This window comes from Rattus norvegicus, chromosome 2, assembly GCF_036323735.1.
Source record: "Rattus norvegicus strain BN/NHsdMcwi chromosome 2, GRCr8, whole genome shotgun sequence".
NCBI lineage: Eukaryota > Metazoa > Chordata > Mammalia > Rodentia > Muridae > Rattus > Rattus norvegicus.
The window spans coordinates 168677454-168700427 of record NC_086020.1 but is presented as its reverse complement, the minus strand read 5'-3'; the positions used below and the strand labels follow the sequence as shown (position 1 = coordinate 168700427).

The 22974-nt window shown below is 37.2% G+C and overlaps 1 protein-coding gene across 4 annotated transcripts in view; it reads right to left on the bottom strand.

Annotated features, from left to right (window-relative positions):
- Positions 1–22974, bottom strand: part of Pdgfc (platelet derived growth factor C) — a 178167-nt gene that overhangs the window by 91148 nt on the left and 64045 nt on the right. For 2 of the 4 annotated variants that reach the window (XM_039103196.2, XM_039103197.2), the window contains exon 2: positions 1239–1297. The gene's annotated coding sequence lies outside the window, so the exon portion shown is untranslated. 4 annotated transcript variants of the gene reach the window in all.

Genomic DNA, 22974 nt, shown 5'->3' with positions numbered 1-22974 from the left:
CAGACCTGTTTGCACAGAGCACTTCCTTGTAAATTCTTGTGCTTGCAGTCTATTCCTAAATTTGAAAAAAAATCCACTCATATTTCTTATAAACTTATCTTTATCTCTTAAAGAAATGGAACCCTGACAGGAGATAATGAAAAGGTGGTAAGCTAATCTGGAGGCAGACAGACAGGAGAAGAAAATGGATATAAAAAAATCTCCAAATCATACTTAATTTAGTAGCATCAAATGGAGTAGGAACAATTATCTCCACAAATGGCTGTCACATAACCAGTTGAGAGAAAGCTTTGCAAAGAAAGCTGTGCATGGCATAAGTCTAAGAACAACTATTTCTAACATTTTAAGTAAATATAGGGTCTTATGTAGATCACCTATAAACGACACAAATCCTCAACTATTTATTTTATTGCAGCTAAATTTTTAGCAGGATATATTGTATGTTCTAGTTTCACTGCAATGATGTAATCTTTTTAACAGCAAGCCAGTACAATTCCAAAAAAAAAAAAAATTCTAACGGAGTAACAAGATACCAAAATACGAAATCTTTCTCTCTCTCTCTCTCTCTCTCTCTCTCTCTCGCTCGCTCGCTCGCTCGCTCTCGCTCTCTCGCTCTCTCGCTCTCTCGCTCTCTCGCTCTCTCGCTCTCTCGCTCTCTCGCTCTCTCTCTCTCTCTCACACACACACACACACACACACACGCACGCACACACACACACAGAATACTTACACAAATATCTGCCAAGACTGATCTGTTAATTAACTAGGAAGCTTAATTTAGTTCCGTCTCAAAATGAAACTACTAATAATTAAAGGCTGGGTAAAGATCCCAAGAACCACCAGAGTGAAAATGTAAATCCCAGAAGCAAACACGTTTGTATTTTCTCAAAACCCTCACACTTCATATTATTTCCAGGTAAAATTCTCTTTAGCAAGCCAGAGAGTCCACAGCAGTGAGAATATACTATACATAAAGACCAGAAGGCAGCGCTCAATCAAAGGGATGATCAGATAGAAATTCAGAAGTACCCAGACGTTAAAAAAAATGCTGTGATGAACGTAAAGCTTTTGTGTCTTTATCTGCTAATTTCAAGGAGCAGGAAAAAGCACTAAAATACCTAAACTTCTCTCATTTTGTGGTGACTCATTACAGTAATGTTCAATGCGGAAACATACAATAGAGTATGTGACAGAAAGTGTACACGTTCAGAGGAAATAAAAACATATGGTAGGCTTACCTTTTAATGTTCTTTCTCCTCTTTTCTATGCCAGTCCAGATGCTGGGTATAGTTCCTCCCTGCCAGTAGATGGAGATAGTAAAATTGAGTCTTGGTGACCTCAAACCCTAATCTAGGTGGTTCAGAATTTTCAATTTTGGATTTGGGTATTGAAAAAATTGAATAATTGAAAAACACAAAGTTTGTAAAAATGTCTGAGTCAGTCAAGTGAACTTTTATTTGTGGACATTATTACTAATTTTTATAGGACAGGGTCTTGGCTGGCATAGAAAAAAATATAAGAAAGAGCATTATTTGGTAAGTTATATAGCCTAGACATTTTTATTCTCTTATAACTTGCTCACTTACTCAACTATACCTATATTTACTCTGAATATGTTATTGGACAGATGTTTATTATACATCATTCAATTAACATTTTAATAACTCTGTAAACTATTATTCCCCACCTCCATCCTATCCCAGACACTGAATTTGCTTAAGGCCCATGTAGCAATGTCCGAATGCCATGATTCTCAGTCCCCCTAAGTTTCAACATATCCTTCACTTTGGGCAAGACTAGGCTCTTCTTCCTACTGATATAAGGGCCTTAGAATTGAAAACTTCTTTCTCAGTGATAAAAACTAAGGTTTTTGTATTATTTTGTTTCAAATCAACATGTCCTCTCACAATTAATCACAGAGAAATTTGTAAAACCAAAATGTTATCACTTGCAGGTTAGATTATCTTTGAAAGATCAAGAGGAGCCCAGGAAAAAGGACCAAGGCTTTATTTAAGTACTGCATCTTGAAATGAAACTCAAAGGGAAACACATAAAAGCCTGGGCTTGTTGGCAATGATTTCTAGAAACAAAACGGTTCTTCAAACGCTAAAGAAGTATCCCTGGATGATAACGAGGAAGCTAACTGAAAGACATTCCTAATTGAACTTAACACCTATGGAATGGAATGATATGAGCTCACTGGTTCTTTTCTCATTTAATATGCAGACCCACTGAACCCACTGGGAAAGGATATCCCTCCTCTTCATTGTCCCAAGCAGAGCATAAGTTCCAGTGTCACTTGTGGACACGATCTGCGAAATGATTTTAATAGAGCATGTTATGGGAAAACAGCACTATACAACTAATTGAATAAAAAATACAAATTTACTCAAAAATACCATGATTAAGGTAAAAGTATATTTTTATAGAGTTGCCTCATCACACTTCCCAAATGAGAACAGTTAATAGTGCTTTATAGGTCTTATGAGTTTTTAAGTTGAAAAAGTATTTTCCAGTGAGGACAATGACCTTAAAGGTTAAATATATCAAGCAGATTTTTCCTATCAAAATAGGAATATGTCCCAATGCGAATGGCTATAACAGTTTTTGTCTAAAGCAAAATGTTTGTTTTTCTATACTTTAGTTTTAATTGTGAGGGGTATATACATCCAGATGTGTGTAGGTAAACTCATCAATGCAAGCATAAAGAGGCCATAGGAGAATGCAAGGTACACTGCTCTATAGTCTGTGGTTTATTCCCTTGAAACGAGGACTTATGCGTGCTAAAGTGAAGACCACTATACACCAGTGATCCTCCAGTCTCAGAGTTTATCACAGTAATAGGCATGTATGCATGATGTTCACATGAGTCTCGGGCGTTTGAGCTTGGGTCCTGACTTGCTGAGAGCACATGCTCTTACGTGCTGAGATATCTCCAGAACACAAGCAAGTCCGTTTTTAAAGAATAAAAAACACTGACAGTATCATGTCAGATGCACAGATATAAAATATAAAGTGGTTCCAGAAAACTTAAAGATATAGTTATCTTAATCACAAAAGTCAGCATCAATCTTCAATGCAAGTCACTCTAGTATAATGGCTATCAATTCCCCTTCTATCACAACACATTACTTCATAAGATCATATCACGGATCATGTCTACAAGGGACAATGACCCACTGTACTGGAGACAGGACAGTGTACTGTCAGTGTACTGGGAAGAGTGATGACACCCTTTACAATGTGTTCAATAGGTGTACTACATTGAGTTAGAAAAGGAGGTCCATAAATAAATGTAACCTTAGGTGTTAATTTCAAGCTGCTAATGAATGTAGATTTTGCTATTTGCATTCTGCTCATTTTTATCTCATTGAGTAAAACTTTTTTCTTTATTTTTTTCTTCCCACGAATTTGGTAACAATCTCTTATAGTTACAGTATTTTACTCAAGTAGGTTAAAACAGCTACAACAAAGTAACATTCTCTGCCTGATTGTCTCTATTAAAATTGTGGTCTGAAGACATTATTATCAGTAGTTACTGATTTGCTAAATGCCGGAGTCTTCTTAATGCCTGAATCAGTACACCCGACATTAATTCTACTTCTGAAAGTAAAGATTATTCTAGGACTTATTACTCCCCAAAAAGTGTCCAATTTCAGAGATGACTGAAAAAAAAAGAGTTGAATGATCAGAAGACAAACTTTAACCTTTTGTTGGCCAAAAAAAAGCAAAGAATAATTTTTCTAAAATTAACATTGTCACCATAAAGAAAAACTAATAAGTTCTTCATTTAAAGATGGGAAAAGATAGATTGCATCATAGTCATTTGGGTTTTGTAGTTCTGAGGTCAGGACATTGTCCTTGCATATGATGTTCTAGGACCTGTACTCTGGTTCAAGTCCTTGAAAAGAAAGAGGGAAATGAGGGGTGAGTCAAGTGTTTGTGGAGAATTGACCACTTCACATAGTCATAATCAACTGTATGTATAATCAAAGGTATTTAATATGCTGTCTGGAAAGAGCTGTATCTTCAGTATGTATTTTAAGCAGTCTAAGCTGAAGTATCTACAATTGATAGGGACATGCAAATGACAAATTAGTTTTCTTCACTACTTTCACTTGGTACACCAACCATTTCTTCTGGTCATCTCAAGCAGTAGATGGCCAACGTGAAACTTACTCAACGGCAGTTTTAGAAATAGGTGTTTTGGATATATATTATGGTTACCAGATTTGTGTGTTTAATGGATTTTCATGTGTGTGTGTGTGTGTGTGTGTGTGTGTGTGTGTGTGTGTGTGAACATCTGTTACATGTGTTAGATGTGTTTCTTAGCTCATTTTTTAGTTTGTTTTGACTTCTCCTGTTTTTAAATTTCTCGTTATTTTATTGCATTATTTTTAGGTGATAACTTGTATTCTAATGAGAAACAGACAAAGAAAGGGTGTGGATTTGAGTGGATGAGGGAGTGGAGAGGATCTGGGAGGAGTACAATCACAATAGATTGTGTGAAAAATATTTTCAATTTAAAAAAGTTAAAAATACCTAAGAAGTTATTACAACCACCGATTTAAAATATCAATGAGGCTGGAGAGAGGGTTCAGCTGTTCAGAACACTGGCTGCTCTTGGAGAAGACCAAATGGCAACATTGTAGATCACAATTGTCTATACCTCCAGTTCTAGGTGATCCAATACTCTCTCCTGGCCCCCATTATCACTGGGCATGAATACAGGACAGAAACATATGCAGGAAAAATACTCTTGAATTTTAAATAGATTAAAACATTTTAAAACTATCCAGGCTGAAAAGGTAGCTCATTGGTAGAGCATTGGGGAATATTAGGCGCTGAGCTTTAACCCAGTGACAGTTCTCTAAAAACTAAGTTTTCAGAAGAAGCTATAAAGACCTATCATTTTAAAAAGTTTATGTATAATTTCAAAATAAGGAACATTATAGTAGGAGAGGGCTAATTCTTCTCCAATCAGAAGCATGGCATTCTTTTTAGTGCAAACAGAAAGGTAAGTGAAGAACAACACATCTTCACTGGCTGTTTCTCTGACTGTTTTCTATAAAGAGCAGACTGAGGGACAGCAGTGATTGGCTAATCATTGATCTCTTTCCTCTGTTATATGGACCTACTTCACATTTCTTAGCCTATTTAGGCATTCTTTTGATTTGCCTCCTCTTTAAATAACTGAGTAGCACTTCCATAAGCTTTCTTCACTCACCCTTCCATCAGCCCAAATCCCCAGTGACCTCAAGCTTTACTTAGGCTTAAATAAATACTGCCCCTCAGCACACATCCTTTGAATCTGCATTAGAAGCTCAGGCTCTTCTCTAAGTCACAAAGTCACATTCACACATGCATTTTCCCTTTGAGATCTGACATACCCACTGCAGACACATGCACAATTTATGAGCTCTGGTCCTTCTCTTCTTCCTAGACTCCCCCATTTTACCAAACAGGCCCCCTTTAACGTCTCATCATTCATTTATGACACTGTTTCCACAGACCGTGATTGAGGTAATGCTTAAGTGAAGCACCACTAATCCCACATTCGAGTTGTTTCTGGAATTGTCTTCAGCAGGAATTATTATTCTTGCTCATACAGGGAGCCTCCTGCTCCTTAATATGAGGTGAGTGTTCCCGGCTCCTAACAAAGAGTTTTGTTGTCTTTAAGAAACGCTGTAATTTTTGACTGGTAAAACCATTCTGGAAATCAGTCTGGAGGATCCTCAGAAAATTGGACATTGAACTGCCTGAGGATCCAGCTATACCTCTCTTGGGCATATACCCAAAAGATGCCCCAACATATAAAAAAGGCACGTGCTCCACTATGTTCATTGCAGCCTTATTTATAATAGCCAGAAGCTGGAAAGAACCCAGATGCCCTTCAACAGAGGAATGGATACAGAAAATGTGGTACATCTACACAATGGAATATTACTCAGCTATCAAAAACAACGACTTTATGAAATTCGTAGGCAAATGGTTGGAACTGGAAAATATCATCCTGAGTGAGCTAACCCAATCACAGAAAGACATACATGGTATGCACTCATTGATAAGTGGCTATTAGCCCAAATGCTTGAATTACCCTAGATGCCTAGAACAAATGAAACTCAAGATGGATGATCAAAATGTGAATGCTTCACTCCTTCTTTAAAAGGGGAACAAGAATACCCTTGGCAGGGAAGAGAGAGGCAAAGATTAAAACAGAGACTGAAGGAACACCCATTCAGAGCCTGCCCCACATGTGGCCCATACATATACAGCCACCCAATTAGACAAGATGGATGAAGCAAAGAAGTGCAGACCGACAGGAGCCGGATGTAGATCGCTCCTGAGAGACACAGCCAGAATACAGCAAATACAGAGGCAAATGCCAGCAGCAAACCACTGAACTGAGAATAGGACCCCCGTTGAAGGAATTAGAGAAAGAACTGGAAGAGCTTGAAGGGGCTCGAGACCCCATATGTACAACAATGCCAAGCAACCAGAGCTTCCAGGGACTAAGCCACTACCTAAAGACTATACATGGACTGACCCTGGTCTCTGACCTCATAGGTAGCAATGAATATCCTAGTAAGAGCACCAGTGGAAGGGGAAGCCCTGGGTCCTGCTAAGACTGAACCCCCAGTGAACTAGACTGGGGGGGGATGGCGGCAATGGGGGGAGGGTTGGGAGGGGAACACCCATAAGGAAGGGGAGGGGGGAGGGGGATGTTTGCCCGGATACCGGGAAAGGGAATAACACTGGAAATGTATATAAGAAATACTCAGGTTAATAAAAAAAATGTAAAAAAAAAAAAGAAACGCTGTAATTTTTACAACAGTTGGACACATTTGTTGTTTTAAATGCTGTGTAAATAAAGAGATAATCTCACAGTTTCCTAAGTAATCAATTGAAGAAGAAAAAAATTTCAACAAGTAAGCCTATTCATGTCTGTTCTTATTCAAGTGAATGTGTAAATAAGTCAACAAGATGTCTTAGAGGTTAAGGGAGCTTACCCCAAAGCTAATGAAATAAAATCGATACTAAGAACCTATGTAGAGGAAGGAAAAAATTGACTTCTCATAAATGTCTTCTGATTTCTAAATGTCTGCTATTGGCATTGAAATCATGACACACAAAATACATACATACATACATACATACATACATACATGCATGCATACAGAATACATACATATACACGCACATATGTTTATACACACACACACATACAGATGGCATATATGCATGCAAGTAGAATAATAGGCAGACAGACAAAAACACCTTTATACTAAATGACAGAGTAAGTAATTTTAGTATGGAGACACTTCTAATTTGTTTTTAAAGCTTTGCTAATGTTTTATTAACTTATACCAAACATTGAACTTAAAATAACTAAATTACGATTCTTTATTTCTAAGAAAAATATAGCTTTCATATATTAAAAAAGACATTCTTTTCTATCCCAAGTCTTAATATTTTAACTATTTCTGTTTATTATGAATTGCATAGAACACTGAAGAGCCAACATTCTAAAAATAAAAATTTACCATACAGTTCAAACTCCCAATTCTGTCCCCTATCATGTTTCTTTGAAGTCACACACTTCTGGTTTAATGTATTATTAATAACTTAGCTAATATTGGCAATTTATTCTTCTCTATTCTCTAGGGTGAACCCAGAACTTCACACATATTCAACAACTATAACTCATAGTCATCATGTTTATTTCCTAAAAATTATTTGGGGGATTTTATGTATCCATTTACCCTGACCTCCTGTGTTATTATCTTTTAATAATAGCTAAATAACTGTGAATACAAGTCCTGAAAATAAACGAAACCTACAAAAAAAGTGCCTATAATAATCAATAAACAATGGCTATTTTCTGGATCCCTGTCAATTGGGAGTTGCCTGTGTCACACTGGAACACTAGTCAGAAACAGATCACAGATTTAAGATAGGAAATAAAAGCAATGGGCCAGCGGAGGCACATCACTGCTACCTCCACTAGTAATAACCTGATAACATATTCTACACATTGGCTATGTTTCCCCAATTTAAAGATATTAATCCTAGGTTAAGTAATAGCAACCACCTTAACAGTTCTGTACCTACCATTAACTTCTCAACATTCCCATACCTTATTTTAACAGACTCTATGTGTCTATCATAGAGTTCTTTGGCAAATGAAATTAAGTTTTCAAGGTCCTTAGGATATACCGAGTGCTGATATTATCTTGTTCAACAGAATGTGTTCCACTGTCTTCTCTTCAAGGCACATTTCTTGAAAGGAAGGGAGGCAGTTTGTTTTGTTTATTACTAAATCTAGAGCAATCACAGGAGTAGCTAAGTGTAGGTGGCATACAAAACATGTGTTCAGTGAATAGATTTATGCTTATATGATGACATTGTTTACATGCATTGGGTAAGATCTTGCCAGAACAACTGTATAAAATGTCAATCCTCTTATTTATTAAAGAAACCCAAGATAGACAATGAATCAGAAGAATCAACTTCACAAAAATCATCCTTTTCCTTAGCCAAGTCTTTACCCAATTATCCTTACCTTCACTTCTCCCTACATGTTTACTGACCTCTAATAAATCTGACAGGTATTTTTTTTTCTGTTATTTATGAGGTTTTCTCTCTCTTCCATTCCAATCCTTTATCATCTATCCCAATCAAAAGAGTCTCTCTAGAAATTAAACTCATGGTGCTTTAGAACACACATTATGTTCCAGTCTTATGAAGCAGCAAGGCCTTAACTTGAATGAAAAAAAAAAGAGCAAACAACATAGTCACTTATATTTCTAAGAACATTTCTGAGGCACACAGCATCAAGAAGAAAGTGTTCTTCTGTAGAAACTTGAACTAAGAGTTATCATCACTGCTCTGCCTCAGTGACTTATATCCCTCTCCTCCCCCCCATAAATAATCTGGTATTATAAACTCATTTCAAGAAGACTGTTCCTTTAAACATTTACAAATCAAATAAAGGTTGAGTGCCTCAAAAGAATGCACAGCCTCCTGCAGTCGGAACAAAAATACCCTGACCATTAAGATATATTTTTAATACATTATTTCTTAAAACTAACTGGGTGACTCCAGTCCAGGACTGACATTTGAAGAAATTATAAAGGCCGAATTTTGAAGAAATTATAACGACGAAGATAAAATGAAAAAACAGCAACAACAATAATAAAACAGATTGAATGCTGACAGGAACAAAGGTCAAAGATCAGATGGTAGGAAATCCCGGAGGCAAACAGGACCACTGCACACGGAGGAGCATCTTTACATACTGAATCTGGAAAGGAAGCAAAGTGAGGGGAAAAATGGCATAGGCCTTCAAGTTCACACCAACAAACTGCTCTTGTGGGCACAGCTGCGTTTTCTTTTAGCAGCTCTGAAAACAGGGGTTGAACCAACTTACAATGGGAGCTGCAAAAGAAATTCGTGGCAGATATTAGCAACAAAATATTTCCCTGGCAAATACTGCAGGTCAAGAAAGTAAAGGATAAGAAACTCATGGCTCTAACTGAGGCATCCATGTATTGATCTGCAGGCTTGACGGAATAGAAAAGCTGCAGTTACAGCCTAAAGTTAAAGCAAATGAAGAAGTGTTCTTGTGGACAAGCGAACCCCCCACCCGAGAGTCCCCATCTGTTACCACTGTCAGCTGTGTCAAAGCCTGCAGTAATTTTTGCTCAGCATGTACATTTTTATATTAATTGTATTATGGACTAATTATGAAGTATCCTTAAAACACTGCCATGTAAATCAAAAAGTAGTTAAGGCATGTTTTATGAAAATATTTTTGTATTTAGATTGTGCTTTATTTTGAACCAGTTTTGGTATTTGATTAAATTTTTGTTATGTGACCAAAAAACTGGCATGCATAGTACAACGATTGGAAATTTCAAAGAATCTATAACAAGGTTAATTTTTATTAACATAATAATAATAAAAGTTCCCAGAGTGACTGTGAACTCCTGCTTCGGCTCTCTGAGCACTGGGATCACAGACATGCACAACCACATCCAACAAACATGAATTATTGAGGAGAAAGCACTGTTCCCAATAAACTGCTCATAAAATTCAGGCTAGATCTTAAATTTGTTATTTTTAAAACAGTATTTCAGACTAAACTGAGTCTCTGAGTGATACAAGGGTAACAGGTTGCACACAAGGATTTTTACAAATAAACTTCAGACCGTCCCTCGTGTTTGTACATAGAAAGACAAGTATAAATGCTTATTCTCCTATTGTAAGAAATCTATACTGTTTTTAGGATCCAAGAATTCAATGGCAAATATTATAGAAATGATAATATTAATAAAATAAATATGCTGAATATAAAAAGAACCCTCTTAACAAAATATCTGGGCACACAAAAGTGGGCTACCTCTCATTTGCCACTATGAATAAAGAATAGTACTATTACTCTGAATCATACAGTCACAGATGCTCCCCAATTTTATAGTTGTTCATTTTCTATGTCACAGTATAGTGATAAAATGAAATTTATGTGTTTGTGTACAGACACATTTCTGCACATTCGCATGTACAAATGTACATGTGCACACACAAACAAACACACACAGATACACACATACAAACACAAACATACACTGATACACACACACAACACAACACACACACACACACACACACACACACACACACACACACACACACAGGTGTACACACACCAATTAAATTGAATGGTTTCTCCAGTAATGGAGGAGTCAAAAACAAGACTAGATCTTCAAATCCAAAAATCTGATTAAGAATTTGTTGTTTCTAACACTTCTATCCATCAGCAAACACTGCCAATGAATGTCGACTGGGATTCCTTGTTGACTCAAGACTTCAAAGGAGCAGTGAGTCTGATGTGTTGCACAAAGTCTAGGATACACAGCACACAATGATCTCATCCCATCTGTGAGCCCAAGGTACAGTTTTAGACTGACATTGTGCAAGTGAAGCTTGTAGGTCTTACTTAAGCAAGATAATTGCCAGATGTTTAGGTATTCCCCTTCTCAACTGAACTGGAAATAACCTAAGGCTAAAAACATGTCTTAGTATACTTTTCAATGTTCCTGTTACTGCTACTGGATACATCATTTCAACTTGATCTTGCACAGAATAAACTCTTAACCATAGTCATTTTACAACTCCTACCGATTTTTAAAAAGCACTTTGTGTTTGAGTCTTCTCTTGGGATTTACTGCAGCTTGAGAATTCATATGTGTTCCATGTAATGCTGACTACATGATGAAATTTCAAGTTTATACAACACATATTCTTTACTACAGATCCTGACTTTTAAGGAAGTATTTTTCAATCAGCATCAGTAGCTCACTAGCTACTAATAATTTTGGCTGGAGAAGAAGTTTGATAATAGCACTGACCTCCTGCAACCTAATGCCTAAGTTGGCCATACAGCCAACATCCTTCCAGCATCCTGAGAAGCTGAGAGATAGATAGATAGATAGATAGATAGATAGATAGATAGATAGATAGATAGATAGATAGAGATTTCTGTAGACATTTTCCTTATCTTCCCATTTAAGAGCCTGAGAGATTTGCACAACTGTTTAGAGTCTTTACTATTTTTACAGAGGCCCTACGTTCAGTTCCCAGCACTAACATGAGGCAGCTGACAACTGCATGTATGTCTATATCCAGAGAATCTGCATCAGCACGACTGGTCTCTGAGGGCACTTGCAATCACATCCATAGATCCCTCCCAGAGACAAAAACATGTGCACATAGGTAAAAGTGAACTATGTCTTTGAAAAACATGAAAAAGGTTTCTCACTTCAAGGACAGATGCTTCATGAGTAACAGCAAACAGAAGCAGATTTTATTTCAGGGAAAAGTGAGAAACTGTGCCAGTCACACTTGTCCATGAAAATGGAAACATGCCTAACGTGTCTATCACTTTGGTCCCCAGCAGTCTGACTTATTGTGCTCACAATAGCATGTTCTGAAAGTATATAACTTAAGGGTCTTGTCACTAAAAAAAAACTGAAATGGAGAATGGAGATATGAATAAGGAAGGAAGGAAGGAAGGAAGATAAGAAAAGAAAAAAGAAAAGAAAACACTTTTGAACAAAACATAGCACACATTGCAAAATAATTTTTATGAGGTAAAGTAACAGCCCCCCTCAAAAATTTACTGACATGCCATATATTTTAAAACTGTCACAATGTATTACTGGACCAAACACTAAGGATTCACCATAACCCACAAATAGCTAGTGTGCAGACAACTTCCTGTTTATTGTGGCACAGACACAGCATTCTGTCAACAGTTTATAGATTAATAACTCTGATGAAGATCTGGCATGGCCACATAGGAAGCATGAAGCCCATTTTATGTTATAGTAAAAGTCATCAGCCTGGCATCAGTGTGTGATAATGTATGCCATAAGTTCAAACAGTGTGATAGGTGACAACCAGACTCAAATATTGTGCAGTTCAGGTGAGGCAGGTACAGGATAGAAGGAGGCCTGTCATTGGAGGAGAAGGAAGGATGGGCGGGAGAGAAGTTTGAAGGAAGAGGAGGAGATTAGGAGAGAGGGGAGGATACAGGGCAGAGGAGAGGGTGAGAAGCCATGGCAGGTGATGTTAAGATTCTGCCTATGTATTTACAGATTGTAATTATTGTTCCTAAGGGATGGATGGTACCAGACTTTGTATGTTTAAGTGGGCAATTATATCTTATCAATTGGGTCAAAAAGTATTGTGCAGTTAATAAATAACAAATATGGCAGAAAAATTAGTACATACCAGAATTAAAGATCTCAAATGTCATAGGTCAGAGGCTTATAAGCAACATTTACTTAAATGTTTAATCACTTATTAAATAGTTTTGAGGAGTCAAACATGGCAGATATAACTTTCAATGATTTCTTAGGCAGATGGTTTTCAGTTAAACATTGGCTTTGTCTCAAGTTAAACACATATTTCATTTTTCCAACCCCTTATATGTATGAAAAATTTCAAATATTGCCATTAACAATAACATAGAAAAATTAGAGTATATAGAGCAAAAAAGAAAGAGAATAGGAAGGAAGGAAGGAAAGAAGAAAGGAAAGAGGAAAGGGAAAAGAAAGGAAGAAAGAAAGAAAAGTGAAAGAAAGACAGAAAGAGGGAAAAGGAAGAAGAGAAATAAAGATGGCAGATGTCAAGACTCACGAAGATCGCTCCAAAGGAGTGTAAGGAACACAGCATCTCTAACAATTCCTCTGGAAATTGTGAGGTCAGCATCTATATAGCTGCCTGCTATAGCCTACTTTCAGTCAATGGGGCATAGCATCAGAGACAATGGAGATTAAATTAGGCCAACGTTAGGTGTGCAGCACCAGTTTGTGTACTCCCTTGGCCAGTTCATGTCCCTGGCTTTTCATCTCTAGTATCACAGCAAAGACAAACATCCCAACTTAATTGATCAAGATGTTAGCCACTGGGAATTTGACTGAACCTCAGCCATGAACCTTAACTCTGGAGACAATTTTGAAATACAAATGTGACCATCATTCAGGTGTCCATTGAGACAGGATAAGATAGTCCACAGTACGAGTAGTAAAATCTTGGCCTCTCCACAAGGTTCTGCAAAGTTACAAATGCAGGGGAAGAACAAGCAAGTGGCACACTGATACTGGAGAAGCAGAAACAAAATTAAAAGCAAGGCTGGCATAGTACAGAAGGTAACAATCTTAGAACAATTTCATGTGATCAATAAACACTAAGAAAGAATTACCCCAAGCTAAGAGAAGGGAACAAGGAACTCACAGAAGGATGAGCCAAGATAAGAACAAACGTTCCCAAGGAAGAAACAGAAGGCAGAATCAAAGTCAAAACACAAGATCAATAGGAACAAAACAGTGTTTGGATTACATGATGTCACTGCTCCAAAGAAAAGCTATTTCTAGTCGTTACCTCATGAAGCATGAGATTATGAACATGAAGGTCCTCCAAGATTCTCCTTACAGAGACAATCACCCACAAATTAAAAGGGTTTTAATGACTTGAGTATATTCTTATGACCAGCATTACCTTCTTCCAAAATGTCCCTTGATTTTCTTCTCCCTGGAGCAAATTTCACCACCAGTAACACTGCTTTTGGGTACAGAGTTCTCCTTGAGGACTAAACATGTGCTAAACCTATGTCACATGTTCTGTCTAATGCACACAATACACTTTTGAACAGATGCTGTTATTCCTCCATTATCCAGATGAGAAAACCCATTCACAGAGAATTACATTCGATCACAGAGGCAGAATCGGTACACTGACCAACAAGGAAGGCCACTGACAAGAAAGACATTTTATGGCATTTTTATGTAGAAGACCTCAGTCATGGGCTAGAGAGATCGGGCATCTTCCCATGCCTTGGAAGCATGAGCACCTGAGTTCACATTCCCAGGACCCATGAAAAAAATCAGACTTGCTTGCATTCTTTTGCTATCCTAGCACTGGGGTGGTAGGCAAAAGAGGATTCCTGGGGCTTGTGGCCAGCCTGTCTATTTAAATGGATAGGCCCTAACTCAAAAAAAAAAAAAGAGGTAGGTGAAGAGACTGAAGAAGAAAACATCTGACATTGACCATTGACCTACGTATGGCCTCCACATAGATACACGCACACACACACACTCCTGCCCACCCCTTCAGTCACCTTTATGAACTGATAAGGATCTTTGCTGCCATGAGCTCCCTTCACTGTATACCTTCATTATGCTTTCACAAACAAAGGATTGTTGAAAAACAACTTTCCTCATGATGCGAGATTTCTTTTTTTTTTTTGTTTTGTTTCATTAACTTGAGTATTTCTTATTTACATTTCGAGTGTTATTCCCTTTCCCGGTTTACTGGCCAACATCCCCCTAACCCTTCTCCCTCCCCTTCTTTATGGGTGTTCCCCTCCCCATCCTCCCCCCATTGCCGCCCTCCCCCCAACAATCACGTTCACTGGGGATTCAGTCTTAGCAGGACCCAGGGCTTCCCCTTCCACTGGTGCTCTTACTAGGATATTCATTGCTACCTATGAGGTCAGAGTCCAGGGTCAGTCCATGTATAGTCTTTAGGTTTCTGATTGATACCTGACAGATGCTTGAACTCTATAACTGTTAAATTACTTTTTTATATTATATAGTGGGATGCGTGCCTTTTTTTAAAGTTATAAAACAGAGATGCTTTCCATACTGTTCATAGCATTTTTTATGTTTTGAAACAAAACAAACAAACAAATATTTTTGCCCAGTTCTAAAGAACAATAGGAAACCATATCCTGTTTCAAAATGGTACATTACACATCTTAGCAAATCTATGTGTATGTGGCCTCATCAAGTAGAAACAATCCAGAATACTAGAAGAATAGTCCATTTCTTTGATCAACTCAATTAACATCAGCAAAGACTAACATTGCAATAGCCTCATTTTCAATATTAGTTATTTAATATAACTTTTCTATGAAAACTTAATGAGTCAATTATTAAACTATGACAGGATAAAGAACCCTTACCATTGGATAAGTTATTTTCATAAAAATTTCTTCTTTGTTCTTCATTCCATGTCTGGCAGATGTGAATTATGAGTTAGGCAAACACTGTGCAAAGCATGACTCAAGGCACACTAGTCATAAAAATATTAACCCCCACATCCTCGAAAAGTAAAAGCAGGATGTGAAGCAAAGCAGAGCACACTACTTTATATTTTTATTTAACAAAATAAAAGTGACTTATATAATCTTCTGAGTTTTAGGTCACTCAGAAGAGAAGCTGAATTAAAATGGAATATGCTTATGGGATCTTGCCTTTGGGGACTCCTAACCTACTTTCAGCATGCCCCTAAGCTTCAGCTTTGCTTGTTTGTTCTGTTCTTGTAAATGATAGGAAAAAATGCCATCTCCAGCGTTTGTCATGTGAGGACAGACTCTGAGAATATACTCTGGTAGCAGGTCCTATCTGCTTCACAGCCATATGACTAGTGCCATTTGAATAATTAGTTTTTCCCAGCCTGTCCATTTACAAAGTTAGGTTCCCTCACTACAGGGATTTCCTCTTAAATATTTATGAAATAAATAAGTAGGAATGTGGGGTGCTGTTAATAATGTCTAGTCACTTAGTAAAATATATCCTTCCATCTCTAATACATAATTTTGAATACTATTATATTACTACATGATGTTGTAAAGAAAGAACTTCAGCAGTCTCCAGATCTAACTTATAATTAACAGAGGAGCATTGAATTGTTTAATGAAATAATTGTGTCAAAGTCATTAGGATTTGGCAAGGATAGGGTACCAAGGATGAATGCATTCCCAGTTGACTGTCAGAATCTTGGGCTGCCTGTCCCAGCCTGTTGCATTACTTTGTCTTTGACAAGTTTACTCCTGCCATGCCCCAATATTAATTAGAAACTTCAAATGGGGACTAATTGCCCGTATTGGAGAAATGCATAAGGCTTTAGTGGTATTCTGTCAGACTTCTACTGCCTTAACTGATTATACTTTCTGTATATAAAATGCAAAAGAAAACAAGTTAGCTTGATACTTCCAAAACCTTTTCCGAAATTCACCTGCCTCCTTCCTCTATTGCCTACTTCATTATACCTCCTAGAGTACAGCCAGAAGGAAGTACATACTGCTCACTAGAAGGAAAGCAGCCTAGCAGTCATACGCTTTCCTTTCTAACAGGGAAAACTTTAACAGCTAAGTATTTGGGGAAAAAGAAGTAAAATGATCATTAGATCCTCCTTCACATTCCTCACACAAAACACAGAGTTGATCTGGGACTGGAAGAACTCTGAAGGCTGAGGTAGGAGAAATTTCAAGGTTTTGGTATTTTATTTGCTGATATCAAGTACTTTTGAAGTATCTCTATTCTTGTGCTCAAGAAAAAAGCAAATGTTTTACTTAAAATACATTACAAAGCTCAATAAAAGTGCCATAAGGAATTATCAATTAATGACTATGTGACTCTATCCTATGATAGTTAATAGATCATTGTGATAGTAAACCTTTATTGAAAACTTGACTAGTTTTAGAATCACTATGGAAACAGACCTCTGATTATGTCAACGACAATGCTTCCAGAAAATCCTAAATGAAGAGAAATGGTTCAACCTGCAAGTGAATAGCTCTGTGAGCGGCCCAGAGTCCTGGAACTATGAGAATGGAGAAACAGAGATAGGAACCATCATTCCCATCTCACCACTGTCTGATTATGGATGCAATGTGACCAGGTGCCTCAGTCTCCTGCTTCAAAATCAGCTCTCTCATGGTAGATTACATCCTTCAAATAAGAGGCAAAACAAGTCTTTCTTCCTTCCCTTCAGTTGCTTCTGGTAGATACTTTATCAAAGTAAAACAAGCCCATAATTGTGTTTTGAAGCCTCACAGCAAGTTAATTTCAACATAATACCTGGTCTAGTATGGCCTCTGTTGTTAGTTCCATGAAGTGAATACCTTAAGAAATTCAATTATATCTCCCACATCTACGTTTTGACTTCATTCTCTTATTTTTATTTTATAAAGTAATCTACATGGCCAGGAACAGCCATACACACCTTAATCCCAGGAATTGCAAGACTGCAGGAGAATCCTAAGTCAAGACAGCCTGGATTACCTAGCCAGACTGTCTCTAGAAATACCAGTACCATATAAGTTAAATAGCAATTTTAATGTCTATGAGTGGCACCAAAAGTTGCTGGATGTTTACCCTTTCTGCCACATTGGGCCGTCTTCTTTCAACTTCTGAGTTTGTAGTTCTCACTGTAATTCAGCCTTGGCATCCTTAGAAAAATACAGAAACTCTCTATAGAAGCCGCTGCAAGTGCATTGATTACAGATCTAATGAAGGCACCCTAGCTCTCATATATTGTTTTTGCATTTAAATGTATTGAGAGTCCATAACAAATATCAGATTAATTTGATCTATATTCTATAAACTGCTGAAATCAGTTAATCTGGAACATTTGCAAACTCTGTAGAATTCTTACCATGGTTTCCTTTTTCTCCTAAGAGAACTGGATTATAAAATCAAGCACATACACAGTGTGCTGCAATGCAGAAGGCGTATCAAATCTATTGTTTCTGTGATGGAAAAATTTGAACTTAAAGGAATACAAGTTTTAGGGCCCAGTGCCTGTCATCAACAGAAAGAAATGTCACACATTTGACAGATGAGTGTGGCAGATAACTTTGCTCTGTCCCTACAGTCAAATAAGCTAAATTGTGCCTATCAGAAATCAATTCAACACTGCCCATTCTTTTAATGAATGATAGAAAATCCACTGATAGAAGCTGGCGTCAAGAAGAGCTCTTTCTAGGAGTGCCTAGAAGCAAAAAAGACTCTTCAAATCCAACCTCAAGCTCAAGTGTGGCAGTTTACCAGCCTCAGGGCCTGAATTCTCTGAAGCAGTGTGTCAAGTAGAAGTGATTATACATTCCTTGTACAAAAAGTATTACCATGCTACAGGAAATGATTCTAAACCATCTACTGGATTCAGCCAGAGCAGTACCATACTTAAGTTTCCCAGAAGAGGTAGAGAGTGACTACAGTCTATGTTTGTCCATCATAAACATTTCCACGATTATACTGTACTGTTGCTTCAGGTGTTCTGTATGAGATGCCAAAATAGTCACACTCTGTGTGTCTTCACACTTTACAGTGAAAGTTCTAATGTAAAAACGTAGAACCTGGCATAGAAATCACATGATTTTATGTGTACCCACATACATCCATGCACCCACAATATGTAACCAAGAGAAAGATGTACATGGGTATTTTTATCCGGTCTTTCCCACTTTAAAGGTACCCAGTGAAGTGCTGCCATATATGACCACGTGTGTCCCACAGAAAACGGTTGATGTTACCTCAGAGATAAACTGTAATAGTCAATTTCAAGTATCTACCTTACGATTAGTAAATTTCTATCATTTCATACTCATTTTTTTTGGTAGTACTAAGTATTGGATCCAGGTCTTTCAAATGCATGTGAAGAAGACAGTCTACAGCCCAACTACCCTGAAGATGTTTAGGACAACATTCATCTTAAAGCTTACTTCACAATTCTTGATTGGTAGTTATCACTCATAGGCTTCTTACAATTTTGCACTGAAAAGCTGAAATATAAAGAGGTTTGGGAGACATGGAGACAAGTTTGCATCAAAATCGAGTGAAAACTTATCTGTGATTAAGAAGGGTGGGAGATGGGCTGGGGAGATGCTTGGTAGGTAAGGCACTTGCTATATAAGGAGGAGAAGCTGAGATCAGATCGACAGAATACAAGCAAAGCCAGGAATAGTAGGAGCCCGGCTACTTTGATGTATAAAGGGGTACAGAGGGAAGAAAACCCATCTCAAACAAAGTCGGAGGCAAGATCCAATATGTAAATTGTCCCCTCACCTCCACACATGTCCCATGGACCCATGTGTCTTAGTACAAACATGCACATCATGGACTATGGTGGTTTGAATGAGATGCCCCCTTTTTGGGGACACTCACAGTGTGCCTTCTCTGCGACATAAATGCCCCTAATGATGTAAGTTCTCAGCTCTCTCCTCCAGCCACTGTAGTTTTATTCTACCGTCATGGACTTTTAGATGGACTTTTATTCTTTTGCGACCATATGCCCAAATAAACTCTTTCTTCTGTAAATTGTCTTGATCATGGCGTTTTATCACAGCAACAGAAAGGTAACTATCAGAGTTAGCGAAGACATTTTAAAATAATATATTGCAGTCACAATTTTGTCACTAAGTCTGCTCTCTGTACTGTCTGAGCAGAATCTCAATTTTATGTCCTATCTTCAAAGGGATTGTGTCTTCTGTGAAATGGTAAACACCACTCCAGGTCCAGTGGTGAATTACAATTATAGAGTCACTCACAGTTATGACAGAAAGAGTTTGTCTGGTGACCCTTAAATAGTAATTGCTCTTAGTCCTGTCATGGACAATGGTGGGGAAGTTACTTTACAAAGTGCTCTTTGTAGGTAAGCTCGGTTTTTCCTTTCTGAACACAGCTGTGTGAGGTGCTGATGCTGGGACAAGCCTGGGACTTAAAGGTAGAAAAAGAAGGGGGAAAATTTATATGATACTGATAGTGTCGTCCCTGAGTCCTCATATTAACCCTTTAAGTATCTTAATCATAGACTTCTTATTCAATGACTCAGCAAGTGTTACAGTGATGTCTGATTTGGGATCTCTTCTTTGCAACTAGAATGGTCATAAAGTAGAGTCCTGTTTTAAAGTTTCTTTAGATTCCTACTGAACAAAAAATATACCCTAAGACAAAGCCATATGACTTACCAATGTATTCACACATTTGACCACACATTAAACAGGACGAGAGAAGATGACTGTACATATGAACAAGCAGCATCCCCTAGTATAAGATTTGAAAAGCTGCTATAGATTTATAGACTATTCACATTATTTAAATCAACCCTTCATATAGAAACCCACTAACGTGATAGACATAAGATTTCCTCTTATTCTGATTATTTGCAGAACCTAGATCTGTCATGACCTTCTGCCATTCTTCATATGCAACAATATTTTTGTTACAGAGTAGCATGCAATGCGTTTGTTCAAATATTAATCTTCCTATATCTTGCCTGAAGCTTGGCTTTCATGATTACTCATTAATAAATAAGTTGGCACTATCAAAGGCTATTAACAACTTTCAAAAGCACAAGCCACGATCAATTAAGAAAAATTCAAGTATCCATACCAGTATTTAAAAAAAATTGCTAGCAAATGTGAGTTTGAGAGAAAGCTAATAAAAAGAATAGAAAGTTGCCTTTTCTATACTTTGAAATAGTTTATAGTAAAAAAAAATCTTATTTGTATACCATTCACTTTCTGAAAATACATCCTTGATAAATATCAACAGAATGCTCAAAAATTTAAGGGCTATATGCATAATTCCACAAGACTGTAGTAGTCAGGTTTTAATGTCAGTTGTGCAGAGTTCCTATGGGCTCTGGGGGGGCTATACAGTAGACTTTCCTTATTGCTAGTGATTAAGCAATGAGATGTCAGCTCTGCTCTATTGCTCAAGACCAATACTGTAATCTTCATTTTGATCTTACCTGGACTATCACATGCATCTTGCTGAAGAATAATGTGTGAACAAAGAAAATTTACTATCTCAAAGCATGCGCTTTATCTCGTTATAATCAATAACACTGCACAGGTACTGCCATGTAGCTCCATTCTGTACACAGATTTATCACATCTGAACATTTGCAGTTTGATTTAGATTCATGGAGCCCTTAAGGAAATGGAAATAAGGTCTCTGTGTAACTGTGTTTAGGCCAACCGGGACCCTGCTCATGCTAGGCAAGTTCTTTACTACTGAGCTGCACCTTGGTCTCCTGCCACATTTTTCCTTCTGTGTATCATCTACAAGTCTTTATTTAGAATTCTCTCACTTTAAAAACCACCTACCTTTACTTTTATTAATTACTTTTTCCTGCTGTTTTCTGTATTCCTATATAATATTTAGTTTTGTGGATTAGCATTTTTTTAATTCACATTTTCCACTTAGTTTTATCCTCATACCTTGTACACATAACATTTTATATTTATCATCTGTCATTTTTAAAAAATGCTTTATGCATTATTGTATGATTTTCTGGTGGGTGAATACGGTTAGCCTTTAAAGTACCATAAAAGAAAATGTAACTTTCACATAATTAGAGAAGGTATTGCTTAACCAAGAACAGTATGCTGAGATAATAAAAAACAAACAAGCAAGAGAACAAACAAAAACACACTTAAAAGTTTGTTGAGTATTTGGACTAGTTCTGTGGAGTGGTCTAAGTGAGAGCTTCATCTCATGTTAATGATTCCTCCTTGAGCTCCAGTTAGCACTGTGAAAGAATAAACATTCTTTTGTTCATCTCCAACCAAGTGATAAAGGGTTCAAAAAAATTCTGACTCCATCCTGGAACTTCTCATCTTTCACTCAAAGTTATTATCCTCAGGAATCTAATTTTCATGTCCAGACAGAGGCTCCGCTTCCCCTTAGCCATGATTTCTTAACACTGCCCATTGTTACTTTTCTCTCATCTTTTTATCTAACCAATTACCCACTGTGACAAATCTCCCACACAGGTGTGGTAACATCCCTATACACAATACTCAGATATTAACTCCACCTTCAATTGTACTATGTGTTGCCCTTTTTAATATAAATGACTATGTGAGATATCAGGCGTCTTTCATAGTGTTCCAGAATTACTCAGAAGAAAAGGTGATAGGGTCTTTTTGTGAATCATGGAAGCAAAATGCATTTAGCTACCTGTAAAAGGTTCCTTAAGCTCCAAGCACTTAGTAACCGTTGGGTCAGATGTAAAGGCTATAGTAAATAGGAGTTACTTTACAAATATGAGTCTGTCATGTAGATTTTTTAAGCTCTTAGCCTGATAGAGCTTCATTCTGCGCACCCTCCAGAACCTTGTGAGACAGCTTAGTTCAGACATTCCCAGAACTAAAAGCAGACCTGTGGATAGCAGACTCCATTCTGTTTTATTTTGTAATCTTGATGTTTGCACAGTTTCCAAGAGCACTCAGTTTTCTTTCTCAAGGAATATATTCTAGGGCACATGTACATGGCAACTTTGTGGATTTGTTTATGTAGGATTGATTATGGCTGAGACTATGTTCTCGCAGACTTTGTTACAATAATTATTTTGACATTATAATAAAATTAATCCTTTCATCCTCTCCTTTCTTCCTTCCAATGCTTCTGATATACTCCTTCTTGCTCTCTTTCAAATTCTTAACTTTTTTCATCAATTATTGTTATATACAGACAGACAGAGACAGACAGACAGACAGACATGTATGTCTATTTTTAAAATGTGGAATCAATAACACTTGAAATGTATATAAGAAATACTCAAGTTAATAAAAAAAAATAAAATGTGGAATGGTCCAAGTATTGGATGACAGAAAAA